The sequence below is a fragment of the Ceratotherium simum genome, chromosome 31 (assembly GCF_057802395.1).
Source record: "Ceratotherium simum simum isolate JZ-2026a chromosome 31, ASM5780239v1, whole genome shotgun sequence".
NCBI lineage: Eukaryota > Metazoa > Chordata > Mammalia > Perissodactyla > Rhinocerotidae > Ceratotherium > Ceratotherium simum.
Genome location: NC_141930.1, coordinates 16,252,430 through 16,262,774, shown reverse-complemented (window position 1 = coordinate 16,262,774; position 10,345 = coordinate 16,252,430).

Genomic DNA, 10,345 nt, shown 5'->3' with positions numbered 1-10,345 from the left:
CTCTTAGGCCGTCATTGAGAATTATTTTTTGACAAGAATATAACTAAGAATGGCATATTTATTGAAGGTAGCAACCTAACACATTGTCGCTTCAGTAGGATGTTCTGATTAAAGCAGTCCAGGCTCTCTCCCTGCCATTTCTCCTCATGATCCAGACCAGATTAGGGGCGCAGTCAGTCCCACCAAGGCTCAGAACAGCTGGATTGGGGCAAAAAAACACACCGAAGACAGTTGTTGGACAGCTTTGGGACAAGCCACGGCATGCCTAGGCAATAATTTGAAAGAAACTTTTCCAAAAAGATCATGTACCGAGCTCTCAATTTAGAAAGCATTAGGGATGGTGTCCAGTCAAATAATGGCGGCCACACCCATTGTGCCCCATCAGATAAACATCCAAGAGATTTATGATGTGACTCACTCCAAATTCACCAAAAAGATGTTCCACAAATATTTTCTCATGTTTGTTGTCTTCTAATCCTTGGTTGAGAATGAATCTATATTCCCACTTTGATTTTTCTTTTCAGTGCTTGCTGAAAGGATCACCATTTCTTTGGTCTTTGGTCTTTGATAATCTTTCATATTCTAATCAATTTTCTTGGTACAGAGAATCTGCATGGGCATATTTGTGATTTCTAATAGACATTTTTTTCTTCAAGTTTATAGAGGCTTTGGTACAAAGGGATAAAATGAGGCTAATGCTACCTCTTTTTCTTTCTTCTTGCCCTCAAGAAACGAGAGGACAGAGGGAATCATTTATGAAATCAAAAAAGGTGTTATTGGTCTTCGTAGGGTAGGTAGCTATGGATATCTTGCTTCTGTGAGAAAGCAGGTAGTCTAAAAGGAATGTCTTTGGGTAAGTATGCTTGAACATAAGAAATTCCTCTTTCTTTTGCATGGCCATGCTGAAAACACACACCCACACACACACACACACCCCCCATAAACAAATCAAAACAGAACAGAAAATCAGAATGAACAAAATGAAGGCCAAATTGAAAGAGGTGAGAAGACTCCACTTAAAATTTAGTGTACTCCACCCCAGGTTTTTTTTCCTGCCCTGTGATCAAAAGTATTAAGTGCAATAATTGGCAAAGACAGAAATCAGAATAGTGACTAAAAAAGAAATTGCCAGAAAAAGTATAAGTTTTTGAAATGAAAGAAAAACTACCTTTTTCTCTTATTCCTTTGATGTTACACTCACACAATGTCTCTCTCTCTCACACACACACATCACTTACATTGTGTAACTTAGAAAAAAATAAAACAAAAAAAATTAAAATTTCCCTTGTTTCCACCTTTACATACTTTTGCTGGGCTTCCAGAAAACAATATACTTAATTACTGTGGTGATACAATAAAGCAGAATTATCAAACAATGACACATGTTACCTGACATTTTTAAATTAACAATAGATTTCTCAAATAGGTCAATGCACTTACACATTAAGTGCAAACTGAGGATTTACCAGTGCCATGGCCTTTATCAAAAATCTCACCTCTGCCCAAGTAGTAACTATCTGGAGAAACAAGATGAAATGGGAGCATCTGCTCCTCGTTTATTCATTTATTAATTATTTAACAAATATTTGTTAAGCACCTACCGGTATTGGGTACTCTGAGGGATTTTATTAGCTAGGGTCCCAAGGGTAGACAGATGGCACATTCAAATTAGGATAATCCAAGGGGAGTTTACTTGCAAAGTGGATTTATTGCAAAGGTTTGGGGAAGGCAGGATTGTACAAGAACCCAAGGCTACCATCAGCACAGCCCAAGGTTCTGAAGGGACAAGGACTGGGAGAAGGCAAAGGAACTGAGCCAGAGATAGAGTTGCAAGGAGCAGAAGACCTCACAGAAGAGGAGCCAGGGGCATTTTATCCTGTTCTCCCTCTTCTTCCTCCCTCCAATTTCCACCCAGGGCTCCCCACCGACTGAACTCAGCAGGAATCTGGAGAGGTCAGAGCTTGTTGACATAACCCATACAGGCCATCCAATGGGAGGTGAGAGCAGAGGGGAGCAGTGTGAAAAGGATATCCGGACGGGCAGATGGAAGACCCTAGCGCACGTTCAGACAAATAAAATAAGAAAGCTCCTGTCCTCACAGGGTTTACTTTCTCATTAGAAAGTGGATTTGTTCACATCTAACAATAAAAGCCTTAGGTGCTATTTGGCAAGTACAAACCCAGGGATAATTTCCAGTTGGGGCAGCGTGAAATGCAATGAAGTAGCAACCACATTGAGTCAATGTGCTCTGAACGGCAGCCATTTTTCTCCAAAAGTAGCTTTTATTTATTTATTTTTTTGCAAAGCAACTTTATTTACAGTTTCTGTCATAGAAGTAATGGATCCTAATACATTCTGAGGGGTAAAAAATATCTTCTCATGTTACTTATAATCCAGTCTTCTTTTCTTACTCCTTTTTTTGGTGTGTTTGATTAAAAGCAGCATTTTAATAGAACCCTGAGCATGACTGTAGAATAATATATACCTTTATCATTTTTAGAGACCTTTCTCCTTGTTCTAATGGGGTGATAATATAAGAAGTTGGAAAGGGGAGAAGAGAACCATTGTGTGATACACACACCCTGTTTTCAATTCTTTCTCTCCCGTGGAAGCATATGAGGTTGCTCAATGCTGCTTCTTTTTTTATTTTTTAAAGATAGCATCAGCATATTTTATTGCCATAATGGATACTATATACATACTCAGCTACTTTTTTTTTTTTTTGCTGGGAAAGATTTGCCCTAAGCTAACGTCTGTTGCCAATCTTCCTCTTTTTTTTTTTCCTCCCCAAAGCCCCAGAGCATAGTTGTATATTCGAGTTGTAAGTCCTTCCAGTTCTTTTACGTGAGCCACTGCCACAGCATGGCTACTGACAGACGAGTGGTGTGGTTCCACGACCGGGAACTTAACCTGGGCTGCTGAAGCAGAGCATGCCGAACTTTAACCACTAGGCCATCTTGACACTTCTTGACTCTCTAGCACATCTTATACATACACTACAGCCCTTGGTAATCACATCCTTTTTTAAATAAAATTTCTCAATTTCAGTGCTACCTATCCTTTAAGGCTGAAACTTCTCTTAGTACTGCATCCCCAATTTCTTCTTCTAAGCCACCACAGCACATAATTCCTTACTTTATTAGTTACTTGTTTACATGTGTGTTTCTTTTGTCCTTTCATCTTGACATCTTAAGTTGCTTAAAGGCTCATGAAATTCTTGTATATTTCTTTAGATTCCTTTCCACAGTGGCTAGCACCACAGGTAATGCGGGGAGGGTACTTAGTTTGATTAACTATGCTTGATTATTTGGATAGATTGATTGTCCCATTAAAATTAACATAACATTTATTCTTCAATCTGCTGGATCGACATCCTTCAAAGATGGGTTGACCATATGTCCCGTTTTGCCTGGAACAGTCTCACTTTAAGCCTGTATTATCTGAATAAGTATTAATAGCTCTCTCCTTTCACTTATAAATATATCCTGAAGAAAATATTTGCAATCCATATACCAGATAAGGGTCTAGTATCCATTATATATACAGAATTCTTACAACTCAACAATAAAAAGACAAGTCAATTTAAAAATGGGCAAAGGACTTAGACTCTTCCCCAAAGAAGGTATACAAACAGCCAATAAGAACATGAAAAGATGCTCAACATTGTTAATCTTTAGGGAAACACAAATCAAAACCACAACGAGCTACTGTGTCACACCTACAAGGATGGCTATAATCAAATAAATAAGTAAATAACAAGTGTTGGTGAAGATGTGGAGAAATTGGTACCCTCATAAATTGCTGGTAGGAATGTAAAATGGTGCCACCACTGTGGAAAACAGTGTGGTGCTTCCTCAAAAAGTTAAACATGAATTCTTGTATGACCCAGTAATTCCATTCCTAGGTATATAATCAAGAGAAATGAAAACAGATGTTTACACAAAAACTTGTATGTGGATGTTCATAGCTGCATTACTCATAATAACTGAAATGTGCGAACAACCCAAATGTCCATCAACTGATGAATGGATAAACAAATGTGGTACAGCAATACAATGGAATATTATTCAGCCATGAAAATGAATGAAGTACTGATTCATGCTACAACAGGGATGAACCTTGAAAATATTATGCCAAGTAAAGGAAGCCAGATACAAAAGGCCAAATATTGTGTGATTCCATCTATATGAAATGTTCAGAATAGGCAAATCCCTAGAGACCAAAAGTAGATTAGCAGTTGTGAGGACCTGGGGGAAAGAGGAATGAGGAGTGACTGCTTAATGTGTATGGGGTCTCCTTTAGGGGTGATGAAAATGTTTTGGAGTGAGATAGAGGTGATGAATATACTAAACACTGAATATACTAAAAACCACTAAACTGTACACTTTAAAATGGTGAATTTTATGTTATGTTAATTAAATCTCAATTTTAAAAACTGCAAAAAATCTATATCAAAACAAAACCCTAATATGTCCTGGTTTGGACAATTAATTATATGATCACTGTATCCACAAGGCAATCACTAGGGAGTAAATGTAAGAAAGTAGAGGTTACAAAGATTGCAAAGAGCTGGGAGCTGAAGACTAGACTAAAGATCTTTTGTTAAGACTCAGTTTTCCAGGGCCGGCCCCGTGGAGTGGCGGTTAAGTGCGCATGCTCCGCTGCTGGCGGCCCGGGTTCGGATCCCAGGCACGCACCAAGGCACTGCTTGTCAGGCCATGCTGTGGCCACGTCCCACATAAAGTGGAGGAAGTGCTTGTCAGGCCATGCTGTGGTGGCATCCCACATAAAGTGGAGGAAGATGGGCACGGATGTTAGCTCAGGGCCAGTCTTCCTCAGCAGAAAGAGGAGGATTGGCATGGATGTTAGCTCAGGTCTGATCTTCCTCACACACAAAAATAAATAAATAAATAAATAAAGACTAGAAATGTTTAAAAAAAAAGACCCAGTTCTCCAAGAGATAGACAGTTAGCATGGCAGTCACAAAGGTTTGGTTTTGTGTGTTCAATCTGATGTTATTCAGGATCAAGATCAGACTGAAATTCCAAAAATTCTCTTGAAGAGTAAGGGTTAATTTTGCTTGGTACAGAAGTTCCCCTACCTAACAAATTTTTAACTTAGAACTTTCAGATACAGGGGCAAACCTAGAAGCCTAATGTTAATTCAGCAGAGGGCTAGGAATTCGAAAACTTACATGCCAAAATGCTGCCTAAATGGCCAAAGTGCTGCTGATGAAACTTACCTGTCAGGACCCGACTAGTATCCTAGATTTTATGACACATTCTAATGGGTTCAATGCCAGAGTCAGCAGCAGGTAGACAGAAAGGAAGATCCTACAGCTGTTAAGGGGTTCCCTAGGCTCTTGCAGAAATCATCAGGGAAAGGAGTGGCCTCCTTCTGCACATGGGCAGTGGAGATGAAACTAATCCATTTTGCACAAAGATGACTGTGTATTAACCTGGTTCTAAAGCTTAAAAGATGAACTCACATTCTTGTTTAGGAAAATTGCATTTGAGAGCTACCAGTTTATAAGCTTAGCCTGTTCGTAAGTAGAAAGCTATACTGGGTCTATTCTCTTCCTTTATTTTAAATCAGGTGCTAAGTAAGAGGTTTTTTAATTTAAAAAAATGCCTTGAAATCCCAATGAGGCCCTCTCAGATGGGCATCTATTCTTCCTCAATTTGCCACACCATCTTCTAGCTCCTTCGTTCTATTCCTTTCTTCCTTCCTTTCATTAAGGACTTTCTCTAGACTTAGCAGTATGAAGGACAAGCAGAACTAAACTCTGGATATTTGCCCTCAAAGACATTACAATCAAGTTGAAGAGACAAGTAGAAATATGTGGAAAGTGCTAGATAACGTTATGCTTTAAACAATGTATGAGTATGTCACAAAGCAATATATGATTAAATTCTAAATGAGTGGTACAGGAATAAGTATACAAGTTTAGGAGGATGAGATCACTGTGGAATGAAAAAGATTGAGAATAGTTCATGTTTCATTTAAGGTAACTCTCATTTTGAAGAACTCTTAAGGATTTTGTACTGACAATTGAAATATGTTGCCCATTGACTAGGGCTTCAAAATAGTTTTGTTTCATATAACTGTAATCAGATTTGGTGTGTACTATAAAATTCGAATACAATCTCCCTTCCTAACTCCAAATTGGATAGCCTCTTAGCATTTGTGGTAACAGGATTTGACCTATAATACATTATGTTTATATAATACCCTATATTTAGCATCAAATGGAAAAGTTCTCCAATAATGAGGTTTTGGAACACAGTCAATTCATAGGAATCAAGTCATGCTCACAACAGCTCAGCAGCTCTGAACCGTTCTTGAGAAGCGAGTGAGTGACAAGATGCAGAACTACCAATTGTGCAAAGAACTGAACTGCTTCCTTCATCAAAACTTGACTGTAAACTTTCCTTATAATGAACTGCTGGGTTGTTTGACCCTTCCCTGGGGAAATTGTCCTTAGAGTCCCTGAAGCTGCCACCCCCTCCTCCTTAAAAACCTTTTGTTCCATCTCAAAAGGAATACTAGACCATCAACCAAATTGTCTTAGAACGTCGGGAGGCCTCAGCTTTGAGTTCGACAATTGCTTCACTTAACCATGCTTTTTTTTACTTTCTGAAAAACTAAACCAGTCCCAAACAAAACAAGACAAACAAAATTTACCCAAAGCACCACCATCACTGCCAGTAACAAAGAAAAATTCCCCCAACAACAGTAACAACAAAATCCATTCCATGAGACAAAATTCCCCCTTTGCAAAGATTTTAGGGACAACTTTGTGAGCCCTCCATACTGAGAACATTCTGGCACAAACAAAGAAATGAGAAGCTTTCCTGTTTCAGGTGTGGTTTTTAGGAACAGATTTTTCCACATTGGATTAGATCATTTTTCCATCAAGGCCAATATCCTGCTTAGCTGACATGAAGTTAATGATGGTGAAATGCTTTGAAAACATACATACCATATATATATGAGCAAGAATGAGCCTGCATACCAGTAACTTTATGGCCCCGAGCCCTGGTTCCTGAAAAGATTTTTTGAAAAGAACCTTGAATGTAGAGAAGAGACAAAGTATTTAAAGATTAACTTCTTGCTTCTTTTCACACTTCACATGTCTTGAGCAAATAAATAATTTTTTTAAAAAAACCTGGAAGTGTTAAGAGTTAAGGGTGTTTCCAAAACCAGCTAAGCACACGTTGTGTGACACTCTTTACAATGTGGAAGTGTTTCTTGGGTCTGGCTGTGAAGAACTGAGTTAAGCAGGTTGCATGTAACTACAAGGCTCACTGCCTAGAAATGATTATTTTTACTCTTTCTTCTCTCCTATTGGACAAGGAATAGGAGGAACAGAAGCTTTACCAACTAGTATTTCTTAAGTTTAAATAGCTTTAAATTTGCTCAGAAAGAGGGAGCCATTTTCTTTCAAACCTGTTTACCTGGTGTTTTTTCAGGTTAGTTCAATTCGTTCTTGAACTATGGGAAGAACTTTAAAATAAAGTAAAGAGTACAGCGTTTGCTTTCTTACTTTGTGTTGTTTATTGAACAGCTTTTTAAGATTAACGACGACTGAACAGTATATGGGATTCATCAGCGAATTATGGTTGCTTTGCTCTCTACAAAGGCTGAAAAAAAAAAAATCACAGGACAGAGTCCTTCATTCTTTTTGTTACTTTTTAAAAGGGATCTCAAGTTTTCCATTTCAAAAGTTTCCAGATAACTTTACCATTTGGTCTTTATTTAATTTGGAACTGTTTAGATCATCTCAAGAACATTTACTTTCTTAAAAATTTCAGAACAATTAAGATTCCAATGCTTTAGGAGCTTATATCTTTATTAGGATTCTATTTGAGATTCAATCTAGATTATATCTAATTTTTCCAAGCATTACTAATAGCAGAGTTTATAAAATACAATAAAAAAGAGTGCCAAAATAATACTTGATATTTATATTTAGTTTCTATCTCAAATATCCCAAAGCACTTTGCATACAAATATTTATTCTATTTTATAGACAAGGAAATTTAGGGACAAGAATAACCCTTGTCGCGTTGTGTAGCAGAAAAAGCCCGGGGCGGGAAGCAGAGACTTTGTTTCTCGACTTGAATGTAACATCTTAGGCCTGGTGTTGAACCTCCTTGGGCCTCAGTCTTCCTACCTAGAGAACAAGAGATTTGGACTAGATACACTGAAGACACTAACATTCTACATGTCCAACCTTGGAGGAACTTTTCAACAGCAAGAAAATGACCAAGAGCTAATTTAAGTTGTCAACCCCAGAGAGGAAAGGGGACTGGGAGTCACAAGGCATAAAGAGGCAGTGGGAAGCCATGGCATGGAGAGGAGGTATTGCAGGGATCAGGCTTCTCCATGCACCGGTCAAGCAGTGGACAATGTTGAAAATAGCATCTGGTGTTCTGAGCATGCGTGTTTATGTGCGGGCGGACATCGACTGAGATGTGTGCAAAATAAAAAGTTCCGGTCAATTCAGTGAGATAAAAGCAGTCAGGCCAATTGTTTCTGGCCGCATATCCCCAGTAGTCATTAGATTCCCAGAGCTTTCATATCTTTGCTTACTTCTAACTTGCTTTTCCAAAACCAGCATAACTTACTAATAGGTTCATAGCTACAATTGTATATACACAATGCCAAGCAATAAATTAAACTCTTTTAGTTTCCAAGTTAACTGACACCACCTAATCACACAATTAAAATACTTTTCTGGTTATAAAAGCAATACATGTTTTACTGAAGAGCATTAGAAAAAGTTTTAAAAACTACAAGTAAAATAAAGATCAGCAGTAATCCCACCACCCAGAGAATGAGTAATCACTGTAAACATTTCAGTTTGTCTCCCTCTGAGTTCTTTTCTGTGGGCATATATACAATTTTTGTTTTCAGAACTGGGCTCACGTTGTATATATGGCTTTAAACTTCTCTTTTTAATATTAAGGGTACATTGTGAGCACTTTCACATCACAAATGCACTTAAATAGTAAGATGGCATTTAATTCTGATGCCAAACATCTGGATGAAAAGTAAAAAAGTCAGTCAATTATCTAGATATTTTCAAATACCCAGATGTTTGGCACCATGTCGACAAAACATTAAAATCCTTGACCAAAATTTTCAGCTTTTGCACAGATGTCTGGCATTATGTAGGCAAATTCTCTCTGAACTGACTGGACCTTTTGGCAGCAGCGAGTCAGTATTTATTACATGCTTTAGGTCAAAAGTGTTTCAAAGTTTAGCTCGTGTGTGCATGGGTAACTGTTTCATTGTTTCATAATGAATCAGCTGCACGAGAAATATAGATATTTTAGGAACCCTTAATCCATGATGATAAAAGGCTGCTGTCTATATTTTTAGTCATTTCTCAGCCGATTTGCCTGTTTGTTGACCTTGAGAGCTTAGCATAAAGTTATCATTTCATCCAAGTCTTGGTCTTGAGAATTTGTACCCTAGTGGTGGATTTGTTTTGTCTTTTTGCTATAATTAAGAAAGTTGGCTTAATTTCTGGCTGATAATTTTATTAACAGATTGCTGTGAATATTTAAAAGTCATGTTTTTTTTTTTTTTTTTGAGGAAGATCAGCCCTGAGCTAACATCCATGCCAATCCTCCTCTTTTTGCTGAGGAAGACTCACCCTGAGCTAACATCTTTTGCCAATCCTCCTCCTTTTTTTCCCTTTTTCTCCCCAAGGCCCCAGTAGATAGTTGTATGTCATAGTTGCACATCCTTCTAGTTGCTGTATGTGGGACGTGGCCTCAGCATGGCCGGAGAAGCGGTGCGTCGGTGCACACCCGGGATCCAAACCGGCTGCCAGTAGCGGAGCGCACGCACTTAACCACTGAGCCACAGGCTGGCCCCTAAAAGTCTTGTTAATATGCCAATATCCCTGACAACAGTCCCACTTAAATTACATTAAGATTCTTCTAAAAGATATTTTTATGATTTTCTAATTATCTTGTTCCTTGGGTCATAGTCTTCTGTCTAGTTCTGTATTAGTGTATATATTTTCACATGTGTGCCCTTTTTTGATTCCTGGAGACATCATTTATAAAAGTCCAATGAAATTCAATGTTACCCACAATTGTGTCACCCCAAATTTTATGTATTTGAATACACATTTATAATTATCTTTGAAATTACCATCTTTAAGTTATTTTTCTACTTCACAATATTCTATTTTTTTTTTTTTTTTGAGGAAGATCAGCCCTGAGCTAACATCCATGCCAATCCTCCTCTTTTTGCTGAGGAAGACCGGCCCTGGGCTAACATCCGTGCCCATCTTCCTCCACTTTATATGGGACGCCGCTACAGCATG